Source organism: Lolium perenne, chromosome 4 (genome assembly GCF_019359855.2).
Source record: "Lolium perenne isolate Kyuss_39 chromosome 4, Kyuss_2.0, whole genome shotgun sequence".
NCBI classification, from domain to species: Eukaryota; Viridiplantae; Streptophyta; class Magnoliopsida; order Poales; family Poaceae; genus Lolium; species Lolium perenne.
The window spans coordinates 24470015-24482959 of record NC_067247.2 but is presented as its reverse complement, the minus strand read 5'-3'; positions in this window follow the sequence as shown (position 1 = coordinate 24482959).

Here is a 12945-nt window from a genome sequence, read left to right as displayed (position 1 = left end):
CCGAGAGATAAAAAAAAGAGAGAAGAAGAAAGAGATCATATTGGGAAGTAATGAAAATATAGCGACAAGGTGGACTAAAATGTTGAGCCTACAACCAAGCACAAGTTCTTGGTTGTAGCCTCGGGGGCTACTCCCATCGGGAACGCTGTTCGCGTGCCCGATGAAATTAACAAAAATAGAAAAACAAGAGAGTATATTTCGAGTTATAATTAACTCTACATATACTCCCATCGGGAGAACAATATAAGACATATATGACTCGATAAAATGTGCCATTCCAACAGCCGGAAAAGCACTCGACAATATATTCTCAGAACGCCGAAGTTGCGATCAATTTCTGAATGCCGCAAATTTGCGAAGGTAAGACCCCAGATCCGTTCTGCTGGGCGTGGCATCGCCAAAGACTGCGCTCTGCTACTTTTATCCGTATCAACAGATACGAAGAAAAATCCTAACGGACGCGTTAGGTACCCGATAAATTTGACTGGGACTCGACAGAATGGTAAGACCTTAAGCGGCACCTGTCGACGTTTACACCAGTATCCCGAGATCATGTCCGGGGACGTGATTTTGAAGTAGGTTTTTGCGGATTGCCACTAGAGCAGTTAACTAGTACCTGATCCGTCAGATGAACTAGCCCCAATTACCAGTATCCCTGTACAATATAGAATTTTATGTGAAGAAATATAAAAGGTTAAAGCTTTCGAGTAAAAATAAACAATGGAGATTTTCCACGACTCTACGATTCAAGCAAAATCTCGGGGGCTACTGACATAGGCATCCCAAATGGGCCTGCCGAAGATGGTACCCGGGGTTTACTGGAAGCCCAATACCCGAAGAATAAGAAGATTCGGGAGCCCAAGATTTACTAAGGAAAGATAGAGTTGTAATAGGAAGTGTTGTTTGTAATCTGGCGGGATGAGTTAGAAACCGTCCCGGACTCTGTAAACTTGTATAGCACGAATCCCTCGGCTTCACCTCATAAAAAGGGGGAGTCGAGGGACAAAGAATCAATCAAATCATTGTCTGCAAACCCTAGTTTTCATAGTCGTCGAGTACTTTTCGGCTGAAACCTTCGAGATCTACTTGCCCTCTACTTCTAACTAAACCCTAGCCTACAATCCATAGGCATTGACAAGTTAATCCCTTGTCACTTAGTTCTGCTCGTCCCGAGCAGGTAAAACGATAACACAGATAATTTCTGGAGTGACATGCCATCATAATCTTGATCATACTATTTGTAAAGCATATGTAGTGAATGCAGCGATCAAAACAATGTATATGACATGAGTAAACAAGTGAATCATATAGCAAAGACTTTTCATGAATAGCACTTCAAGACAAGCATCAATAAGTCTTGCATAAGAGTTAACTCATAAAGCAATAATTCAAAGTAAAGGTATTGAAGCAACACAAAAGAAGATTAAGTTTCAGCGGTTGCTTTCAACTTGTAACATGTATATCTCATGGATATTGTCAATCATAGAGTAATATAATAAGTGCAATAAGCAAGTATGTAGGAGTCAATGCATAGTTCACACAAGTGTTTGCTTCTTAAGGTGGAGAGAAATAGGTGAACTGACTCAACATCGAAAGTAAAAGAATGGTCCTCCATAGAGGAAAAGCATCGATTGCTATATTTGTGCTAGAGCTTTGATTTTGAAAACATGAAACAATTTTGTCAACGGTAGTAATAAAGCATATGCATCATGTAAATTATATCTTATAAGTTGCAAGCCTCATGCATAGCGTACTAATAGTGCCCGCACCTTGTCCTAATTAGCTTGGACTACCGGGTCATCACAATGCATTGTTTTTACCAAGTGTCACAAAGGGGTACCTCTATGCCTTTGTACAAAGGTCTAAGGAGAAAGCTCGCATTGGATTTCTCGCTATTGATTATTCTTCAACTTAGACATCCATACCGGGACAACATAGACAACAGATAATGGACTCCTCTTTTATGCATAAGCATATACCAACAATTAATAATTTTCTCATTTGAGATTTGAGGATTGTTGTCCAAAACTGAAACTTCCACCATGGAGCATGGCTTTAGTTAGCGGCCCGATGTTCTTTAACATATGCATGCTTAACCATATGGTGGTAGATCTCTCTTACTTCAGACAAGACGGACATGCATAGCAACTCACATGAAATTCAACAATGAATAGTTGATGGCGTCCCCAGTGAACATGGTTATCGCACAACAAGCAACTTAATAAGAGATAAAGTGCATAATTACATATTCAATACCACAATAGTTTTTAAGCTATTTGTCCCATGAGCTATATATTGCAAAGGTGAATGATGGAATTTTAAAGGTAGCACTCAAGCAATTTACTTTGGAATGGCGGAAAAATACCATGTAGTATAGGTAGGTATGGTGGACACAAATGGCATAGTGGTTGGCTCAAGTATTTTGGATGCATGAGAAGTATTCCCTCTCGATACAAGGTTTAGGCTAGCAAGGCTTATTTGAAACAAACACAAGGATGAACCGGTGCAGCAAAACTCACATAAAAGACATATTGAAAACATTATAAGACTCTACACCGTCTTCCTTGTTGTTCAAACTCAATACTAGAAATTATCTAGACCTTAAAGAAACCAAATATGCAAACCAAATTTTAGCATGCTCTATGTATTTCTTCATTAATGGGTGCAAAGCATATGATGCAAGAGCTTAATCATGAGCACAACAATTGCCAAGTATCACATTACCCAAGACATTTATAGCAATTACTACATGTATCATTTTCCAATTCCAACCATATAACAATTTAACGAAGGAGAAACTTCGCCATGAATACTATGAGTAGAAACCAAGGACATACTTGTCCATATGCTACAGCGGAGCGTGTATCTCTCCCATAAAGTGAATGCTAGGATCTATTTTATTCAAACAAAACAAAAACAAAAACAAACCGACGCTCCAAGAAAAAGCACATAAGATGTGATGGAATAAAAATATAGTTTCAGGGGAAGAACCTGATAATGTTGTCGATGAAGAAGGGGATGCCTTGGGCATCCCCAAGCAAACGCTTGAGTCTTCTTGATATATGCAGGGGTGAACCACCGGGTGCATCCCCAAGCTTAGAGCTTTCACTCTCCTTGATCATGTTGCATCATACTCCTCTCTTGACCCTTGAAAACTTCCTCCACACCAAACTCGAAACAACTCATTAGAGGGTTAGTGCACATTATAAATTGACATATTCAGAGGTGACACAATCATTCTTAACACTTCTGGACATTGCATAATGCTACTGGACATTAGTGGATCAAAGAAATTCATCCAACATAGCGAAAGAGGCAATGCGAAATAAAAGGCAGAATCTGTCAAAACAGAACAGTTCGTATTGACGAATTTTAAAATGGCACCAGACTTGCTCAAATGAAAATGCTCAAATTGAATGAAAGTTGCGTACATATCTGAGGATCATGCACGTAAATTGGCTTAATTTTCTGAGTTACCTACAGGGAGGTGGACCCAGATTCGTGACAGCAAAGAAATCTGGAACTGTGCAGTAATCCAAATCTAGTACTTACTTTTCTATCAACGGCTTAACTTGGCACAACAAAACACAAAACTAAGATAAGGAGAGGTTGCTACAGTAGTAAACAACTTCCAAGACACAAAATAAAAATAAAGTACTGTAGGTAAAAACATGGGTTGTCTCCCATAAGCGCTTTTCTTTAACGCCTTTCAGCTAGGCGCAGAAAGTGTGTATCAAGTATTATCGAAGGGTGGTACTTCTACAGCGGGGTGTGGGGTTTTCTCAACTAGGCATAGTATATTGGATACATAAGTTTCAGCATCTCCCTTTTCATTAGTCTTAGGCGTGCTATTCTCATCAAACAAATTTTCAGGAACTAGCCAAGCATAGTTATTTTCTAGTGCATCATTCATAGCCAGGAGCTTACATGGTATTGGTGCTTTGATCTTCCCTCTATCATCAATATTATTAGTGAATCTTATTCTATCCATATCCATCTTTTCAAGGAGACTAACAAAATTAGTAGGAGAACCAAGCATATTGAATTTAGCAAACACCTTTCTAGCTTCTCTTGCTAAACCACCAAATTCTCTAAGAAGGGTTTCTAATACAAAATCTTTCTTTTCCCCTTCTTCCATATCGCCAAGTGTGAAGAACATGTGTTGGATTATAGGATTAAGATTAACAAATTTAGTTTCCAACAAGCGAACTAAATGTGCAGCAGCAATTTCATAAGTAGGCGCAAGGTCTACCAAGTGTCTATCTTCAAAATTTTCAATAGTACTAACATGATTGAAAAATTCTTCTATATTATTTCTCCCAACTATAGACCCACGTCCTACCGGTATGTTTTTTGTGGTAAAATTAAAAGGAAACATGATGAAATAAGTAAAGTAAATGCAAGTAAACTAATTTTTTTGTGTTTTTTGATATAGCAAACAAGATAACAAATAAAGTAAAACTAGCAACTAATTTTTTTTGTATTTTGATTTAGTGCAGCAAACAAAGTAGAAAATAAAACTAAGCAAGACAAAAACAAAGTAAAGAGATTGAGAAGTGGAGACTCCCCTTGCAGCGTGTCTTGATCTCCCCGGCAACGGCGCCAGAAAATATGCTTGATGGCGTGTAACTCACACGTTCGTTGGGAACCCCAAGAGGAAGGTATGATGCGCACAGCAGCAAGTTTTCCCTCAGAAAGAAACCAAAGTTTATCGAACCAGGAGGAGCCAAGAAGCACGTTGAAGGTTGATGGCGGCGGGATGTAGTGCGGCGCAACACCAGAGATTCCAGCGCCAACGTGGAACCTGCACAACACAACCAAAGTACTTTTCCCCAACGAAACAGTGAGGTTGTCAATCTCACCGGCTTGCTGTAACAAAGGATTAACCGTATTGTGTGGAAGATGATTGTTTGCAGAAAACAGTAGAACAGTATTGCAGTAGATTGTATTTCAGTAAAGAGAATTGGACCGGGGTCCACAGTTCACTAGAGGTGTCTGTCCCATAAGACGAACAGCATGTTGGGTGAACAAATTACAGTTGGGCAATTGACAAATAAAGAGAGCATGACCATGCACATACATATCATGATGAGTATAGTGAGATTTAATTGGGTATTACGACAAAGTACATAGACCGCCATCCAACTGCATCTATGCCTAAAAAGTCCACCTTCAGGTTATCATCCGAACCCCCTCCAGTATTAAGTTGCTAACAACAGACAATTGCATTAAGTATTGCGCGTAATGTAACTAGTGACTACATCCTTGAACATAGCACTAATGTTTTATCCCTAGTGGCAACAGCACATCCATAACCTTAGTGGTTCTTGTCACTCCTCCAGATTCACAGAGGCATGAACCCACTATCGAGCATAAATACTCCCTCTTGGAGTTACTAGCATCAACTTGGCCAGAGCATCTACTAATAACGGAGAGCATGCAAGATCATAAACAACACATAAGCATAGCTTTGATAATCAACATAACAAGTATTCTCTATTCATCGGATCCCAACAAACGCAACATATAGAATTACAGATAGATGATCTTGATCATGTTAGGCAGCTCACAAGATCCGACAATGATAGCACAATGGGGAGAAGACAACCATCTAGCTACTGCTATGGACCCATAGTCCAGGGGTAGACTACTCACACATCACACCGGAGGCGACCATGGCGGCGTAGAGTCCTCCGGGAGATGATTCCCCTCTCCGGCAGGGTGCCGGAGGCGATCTCCTGGATCCCCCGAGATGGGATCGGCGGCGGCGGCGTCTCTGGAAGGTTTTCCGTATCGTGGTTCTCGATGCGGGGTTTTCGTCAGGGAGACTTTTTATAGGCGAAAGGGCAGGTCAAGAGGCGGCACGGGGGCCCCACACCACAGGGCCGCGCGGCCAAGGGGGGGGCCGCGCCGCCCTAGGGTGTGGCCCCTCCGTGGCCCCTCTTCGTCTCTCCTTCGGACTTCTGGAAGCTTCGTGAGAAAATAGGCCCCTGGGCTTTGATTTCGTCCAATTCCGAGAATATTTCCTTACTAGGATTTCTGAAACCAAAAACAGCAGAAAACAGCAACTGGCACTTCGGCATCTTGTTAATAGGTTAGTTCCAGAAAATGCACGAATATGACATAAAGTGTGCATAAAACATGTAGATAACATCAATAATGTGGCATGGAACATAAGAAATTATCGATACGTCGGAGACGTATCACGTACCTTGACAGGGTGAGGAACCTGTCGCGGTATTCTACCACCGACATCCTGCCTTGTTTTAATTCACGGAATTCATCCCTCATCTTCTTTATCAGACCCGGGGACACATGGTACTTGCTGAACTTGAGCTTGAAATCTACCCAAGTCATGAATTGTCCCGCGTTCATGGCACGGGTGCTTGTCCACCAACCTCTGGCTGGTCCTGCTAAGTAGTGCGTGGCAAACATCACTTTCTCATTGTCCTCAACCCCAGCTACTTCTAGATTGTTTTCCATAGTCTGGAGCCAATCATCGGCATCCAGGGGTTCCTCAGTTTTGCTGAAAACAGGGGGATTAGTGTTTTGAAAGTTCTTGAGTTTTGATCCTGGGTGATCATGGTTTCCATGGCCTTGATTGTTCTGAGCTAGCTGCTGTAGTGCAGCAAGATTGGCCTGTCTTTCGGCTCTTTCAGCTTCTCTATCAGCCATCAAAGTCTGCAGCAGTTGCATCATGGCATCTTGACTTGCGCTGCGAGTTGGAGGGGCCATCTGAACATGGAAATAGATCATGAGATGAGAGGGAAATTTCTATAGCTTATTTTGAGTTGGTTCAAAAATTTAAATCTTGAATTCTTTGGATGGTAAACATAAACATGCATTCATTCATTCAAACATCACATATTACAAGCTAACACCTCCATGGTTTTAAGAACCATTTACTCGCGCTACGATACAAAGGACGGGATACAAACTCACACCTACTCAAGTGATCAAGTGCAACTACTCATCATCCACATCGATCGGGATAAAGTCATCTTCTCCGGCCTCCAGGAATTCGTAGTCTTCCTCCTCGGTGTTCTCATCCTCCTCGAAGTCGTCGTCGTCACTCAGGAAGGCTTCTCCTCCCTGAAGGTCTTCACCGTCTTCTTCCATCTCATTCAGCTGGTCCTCTTGGGCCTTGACAGTGGCCTCCAAGGATGCTATCCTGGCGCGAAGGCGCGTGATGGTAGCGTTCTTCTTGGCACGCTGCAGGCGGAGGGTCTTGCGGTCCTTGGCAAGCATCTTGATTGCATCGGCATGATTTGCCAGTGCAAGGTGGGTCTGGTTGGCGTAGGCGCGGGCGTTGTCCAGATCCTGCTGAGTGTGGTTGACAAGGGATTAACTTATCAATGCCTACGGATTGTAGACTAGGGTTTTAGCGGAAGTAGAGGGCAAGTAGATCTCGAAGGTTTCAACCGAAAAGTACTCGACGATGTAAAAACTAGGGTTGCGTGAGACAATGAATCGATCCTTTCTTTGTCCCTCAACTCCCCCTTATATAGGAGGTGGAGTCGAGGGATTCGTAGTACACACATTACAGAGTCCGGGAAGGTTTCTAACTCATCCCGAAAGATTACAAGTATGTTTTTCTAGCTTTCCTTAATACTAACTTGGGCTTTTGAATATTCATACTCATCGAGTCGTGGGCCTTCAGTAAATCCCGGGTACCATCTTCGGCAGGCCCATTGGGGATGCCTATGTCAGTAGCCCCCGAGATTTTGCTTGAATCAAAGAATCAGGGAAAATCTCCAACTTTAATCATTCAATAACTATCAAATTTATCACATATCTTTTGGATACGCAATTATATATTGTACAGGGATAATGGTAGTTGGGGCTAGTTCATCTGACGGATCAGGTACTAGTTAACTGCTCTAGTGGCAATCCGCAAAAACCTACTTCAAGATCACGTCCCTGGACATGATCTCGGGATACTGGTGTAAACTTCGACAGGTGCCGCTTAAGGTCTTACCATTCTGTCGAGTCCCAGTCATGTTTTATCGGGTACCTAACGCGTCCGTTAGGATTTTTCTTCATATCTGTTGATACGGAAAAAAGTAGCAAACCGACGTCAGAGACGGTGCCACGCCGCTCAGAACGGATCTGGGGTCTTACCTTCGCAGAGTTTTGCGGCATTCAGAGATTACTCGCAACTTTGGCGCTCTGAGAATATATTGTCGAGTGCTTTTTCGGCTGTTGGAATAGCACATTTTATTGAGTCAACGGATGACTTATATTGCCCTCCCGATGGGAGTATGTTTCGAGTTATTTGTATAACTCGAAATATACTCACTTCTTCTTTCTCTCTATTTTTATAATTTCATCGGGCACGCGAACAGCGTTCCCGATGGGAGTAGCCCCCGAGGCTACAGCCAAGGACTTGTGCTTGGTTGTAGGCTCAACATCTTATGCCACAATATTGTCAATCTCTCTCGAGCTTTTTATGTCTATCGGGTGCGCGACCAGCGCTCCCGATGGGAGTAGCCCCCGAGGCTATGAACAAATGCTTGCGTTTGATCATAGGCTCTCGCCATTTCTATTTTGTCATACTCGAACTTTTCTTTTTTCCGAAGTAGCCCCCGAGCATTTGGGCAAAAACTTGTATTTGATCAAAGGCTCTCGAAATAATCGATAATTTTTCTCTGCCGCCAATTCCCTTACTCCTCACACGTTTACACGTTGTGCAAGTGGGGGACCCACGTCCTCCGCTTTTCCTGGCGCACGTACTGTAACGCCTGTTTCGTTCCTTCACAGTCAAAATACTCTTTTACCCCTTAGCCACGTGTACAACATCCACCGCCACAATTACTCCATCCAACGGTGCGCCGCTTCGCCTATTCCTTATATAAGGTCTTCTTCTTCCTCCGTTTAGACTTTCGCTTGCGCCGCACCTCTGCTTCTCCTCTGCAAAAAATCCCCATTGCGCCCAGAGCTCAACCACACTCGCACGCTGCGCCCTCGCCATTGTTGATGCCACCACGCGCGCGGCTCACTCGCCACACCACTCCCGAATCCAAGATGGCGGCGGAAGATCAGGAGTGGGAGAGATCCAAGATCTCCCACCAAGACATGAACTTGATGAAGAAACTCAGGCTCACGAAGACGAAGGACGCGCTGCGCTTCCCCAGCGACGAAAGCTATCCCTCGCCTCCAATCGAGTATCGGGTCAGTTTCGTCGACCACCTCATTCGCGGCCTTTCTACCCCCATTCACGATTTCCTCCGCGGTCTTCTCTTTGTTTATGGGGTGCAGCTGCGTCAGCTAACTCCCAACTCTATCCTCCATATCGCCATTTTCATTACTCTTTGTGAATGCTTCCTCGGAGTCCCTCCTAACTGGGCTCTGTGGAAGCGCATCTTCTACCTCCGCCGTAATGGCTCCCACAACTTCGCCTACAACATAGGCGGTGTTGTTATTTGCGTTCGCCCTGATGTCGAATATTTTGACGTCAAATTCCCCGACTCCGTCCAAGGGTGGCGCAGAAGGTGGCTCTATGTGCGCGAAGAAAGCGCCAACTCAGTGGAGTACAACATAGCTCCTTTTAATGGAAGCGCCAAGATTCTTCGCCGCCGTTCCTGGGACGCTGAAGCTACCGAAAAAGAGAAAGCGTCGACAGAGGCGCTGATGTCTCGTATTCATGAGCTTCAGAATACCCGCGGCAAGGAACTGTCGGGTATCCAAATCACAGCTTACTTTCTTAGGATTAGGGTGCAGCCTCTGCAGGCTCGCAAAAATCCACTTTGGACGTATGCTGGCGAAAAAGATGCTAATAGGATCTCCAACGACCTTCCTGTAAAGGACTTGGAGAAACTTATCCGAAGAATTTCATCACTCAGCAAAAAAGATCCTATTCCATCTTCTTGCCGTGTGGAGCCATATAGTGTCTCCAACCCTCTTCCCAAGGTACTTTCTTCTCGAATGTTTTACTATTTGTCGACTGCTATTTTGATGACATCCCCTGCGTAACTTCTTGTCGATATCTTTTGTGTTTGTAGAATCATCCAGTTCTAGCTTCTCTTCCTCCTCTTCCTGAAGATGGGGAAGTCGAAGAACAGGCTGTTGTCACTGACGACAACCAGGGTACTTCTCACCCTGAGAGTGAAATCGCGGGTTCTCAGAAATCCGTGGCTTCTTCTGAAAGAGAAGATTTTGAGGCTACCGCATCGACACACTCCCTCCCCTCCGCTGTTTCTCCAAGGAACAAGAGAAAAAGGGACGAAGTTGACGATTCTGGCACCTCCAAGACCGGCGCACCTCCTGCCGAAGAAGTTGTTCCTACTGAAGAAAGGACAACTTTCAACCCTTACGAGGATGCCCTTGTCAGCTCGTAAGTTCTCTGTTGCTCTTTGTTGTCTGCTCTCGATATTTTGTCTATGTTGTTTCTTACTTTGTCGCCTTTTATTGTAGTGGCGACGAGGATGAAAATCCACCCCTTGACGCGACTGCTCGAACGAGTATGTCGCATACTTTAGTCGTCTCCGAAGCTCAACCTGATGAAGAGGAAACTTCGCCTCCTCAGCAGGACGTTGAGCTCACTGCTCCAATTGAGAGCCCCCATGCCTCTTCACCGAAGAGAGCTAGGGTTGAGCCAACCAAGGAACCCTCCCAATTAATTGGCAGTTCCACAACTCCTTCACTGGATGATGTAAGTTCACTTTTGTCGACTCCCCTCTTTTTTTGCATCCCGAAGATTTCAATACTGTTGACTCCCCTCTTTTTTGCTTCTTACTGTCGAATTTTTCAATTCCTATATTGATTTTTCTTTCTCTACTTTTCTTTTGCAGCCTTTGATGAAGGAGTTTCTTCGTCTCGGTACCCAATTCGTCGGGTATCGTGACCATTGCAAAGAGCTTGAAGGTACTTGACACTTGTTTTGCTGCTTCTCTTGTTTCTCCTATTAAATAAATTCTCCTGCTTCTCCTTCATTTTTTGCCATGACACTTGTTTATTGTCGATTGTTTTGCCAGCCAATCTTGCGGAAGCTAACAAACATGCTGATGCTCTTGCTCTGCAATTGGAGCAAAGCGAAAATGCTCGCAAGAAGGCTGAATCAAATGCCGCTGTTATTGAAGATCTTTGAAAAAGACTTCACAACGCGGAAAATTCTTTGAGTGAAAACATCACTCAGCAAACTGCCCGCGAGGAAGGGATTATCTCTCGATTAGAATCACAGAGCCGACGTTTTGTCAATAAGTGCTCTAACCATTGCTTGTTCTTCGAATACCCATGCTTTTCTTGGCGTGCTTTTTTCCTGACGAACTACATTTTTGCCTTATTAGGGAGGACGCAGCAAGATTATGATCTAGAGAATCCTGAAGGTGATCGCCTCCTCGATGCGCTCTCCCTTCTTGAGATCCATGGAGATGAAGCACGCCAAGGTCTTACTGACGCGAGAACAGTTCTGTCTCGGCTTTTTCCCTTCCACTTCGCGAAGAAAGAAGAACCCGAGTCTTTTACTACCCTCGCCCAGTGTTTCAAGTCGAAGGAAGATCTTGGACCCAGTCTTCGACAAGAAGGCTTGAAGATTGGTGTTGAAGGCACCATAGCTTTGGTTGCTAACAGCCATCAAGATGTCGACTGGGCCAAAGTTGGCGATGTGAAGGATATGGAGATGAAGAAATGGCAGTCTTTGATTAAGGCTGCCAAGCCAAATTCGAAGAAGATCCTTGCTTTCCTTGGATTCAAGCCAACTCTGGCTCCTAGTTCGTCGAAGCCGGAGGTCAAGTAGACCACCTTGTCTTTCTTTTTTCGCTGTACTTTTCTTTTGATGCTGTCGCCATAGTAGCTCTGGCGACAACTATCCCATTAGTTCAGTAGGAACTTTCTTTTGTAATAGCCATGTAAATACCTGTCTTTATTAATGAAGAAGCTATGTTGCCGAGGTATTGATGTCGAATTATTTTCTCTCCAGTTGATTTTTGACAACTATACCACTGGGCCTCATTCCTCGGCTGTCCTGCCTGCGGCGTCTTGCCCTAAAAGGTCCTCCGCTGTCGAATATATTGGAGGTTTGTTGAGTGTTGCACAAAATGAGGACTTGGACGAACTCCGTCGAGAACTTCAGTTGAAAAATAAACAAATTCTCGTGATCATGGAGCAGTCTCGAAGATCATCTGAGAATGAGAAACGAGCTATCCAACAAGCTCAAGAAGCCATGGCGTTGAAGGAAACTGCAGTTGCTGAGGCTGCCGAAGCTACGCGCCGAGAAAATCATATGCTTGAGCTGATGAATAATGCTAGCTTGGATATGGCGGGTATGCTCCGTAAAACTTGGTCATGTTAGTTTAACCTTACTATTTTTTACTCCATGCTGAAGTTTTCGGTGGAACAGGTTCTTTCTTGGATACTGCTGCCGAAGATCAACGTGTTGAAGCCCGAACCAACGTGCTTGTCAGGCTTGCCCGTGAGCATGGTGCCAATTTTTGGGTCACTCCTGAGCGAACTCGCCAAATAGTCAGATTTCAAGATCGCGCGAGTCAGGTCCGCGACTTTCTTGACTTCTGTACGAAAACTTTGTCCTTAGTCTACAGCACCATGTTTCCTCGCAACAAAATCCCAGACACCCTTCCTGCTTTGATGGAGAAATTTCGAGATGCTCCTCGTATTCATCAATTTGTGTGGGCTCAACTAGAAGCTGGGGCAAGATTCGCCATGATTATGATACAGATCTGCTACCCAAAGTTAGATCTTACTCAAATTGTCGACAAGTGTCTGGCCAAACAGGCGAAGTGAAGGAGAAACGTTGATAAAATTGACGACACTGTGCGCCCTGTAGCAGAAAAGATGATGGACGAACTGCTTCGGCTTGATGCAGAATTCTTTGTCGGGGGTAGTTATGCTGAACATAGCACTGGCGCTGCAAATAACGAGGGAATCAACATAGACGCTATATTGAATGCTGATTGAAGAATTTCTTTGTTTTGTCTCTGTCGAAGAACG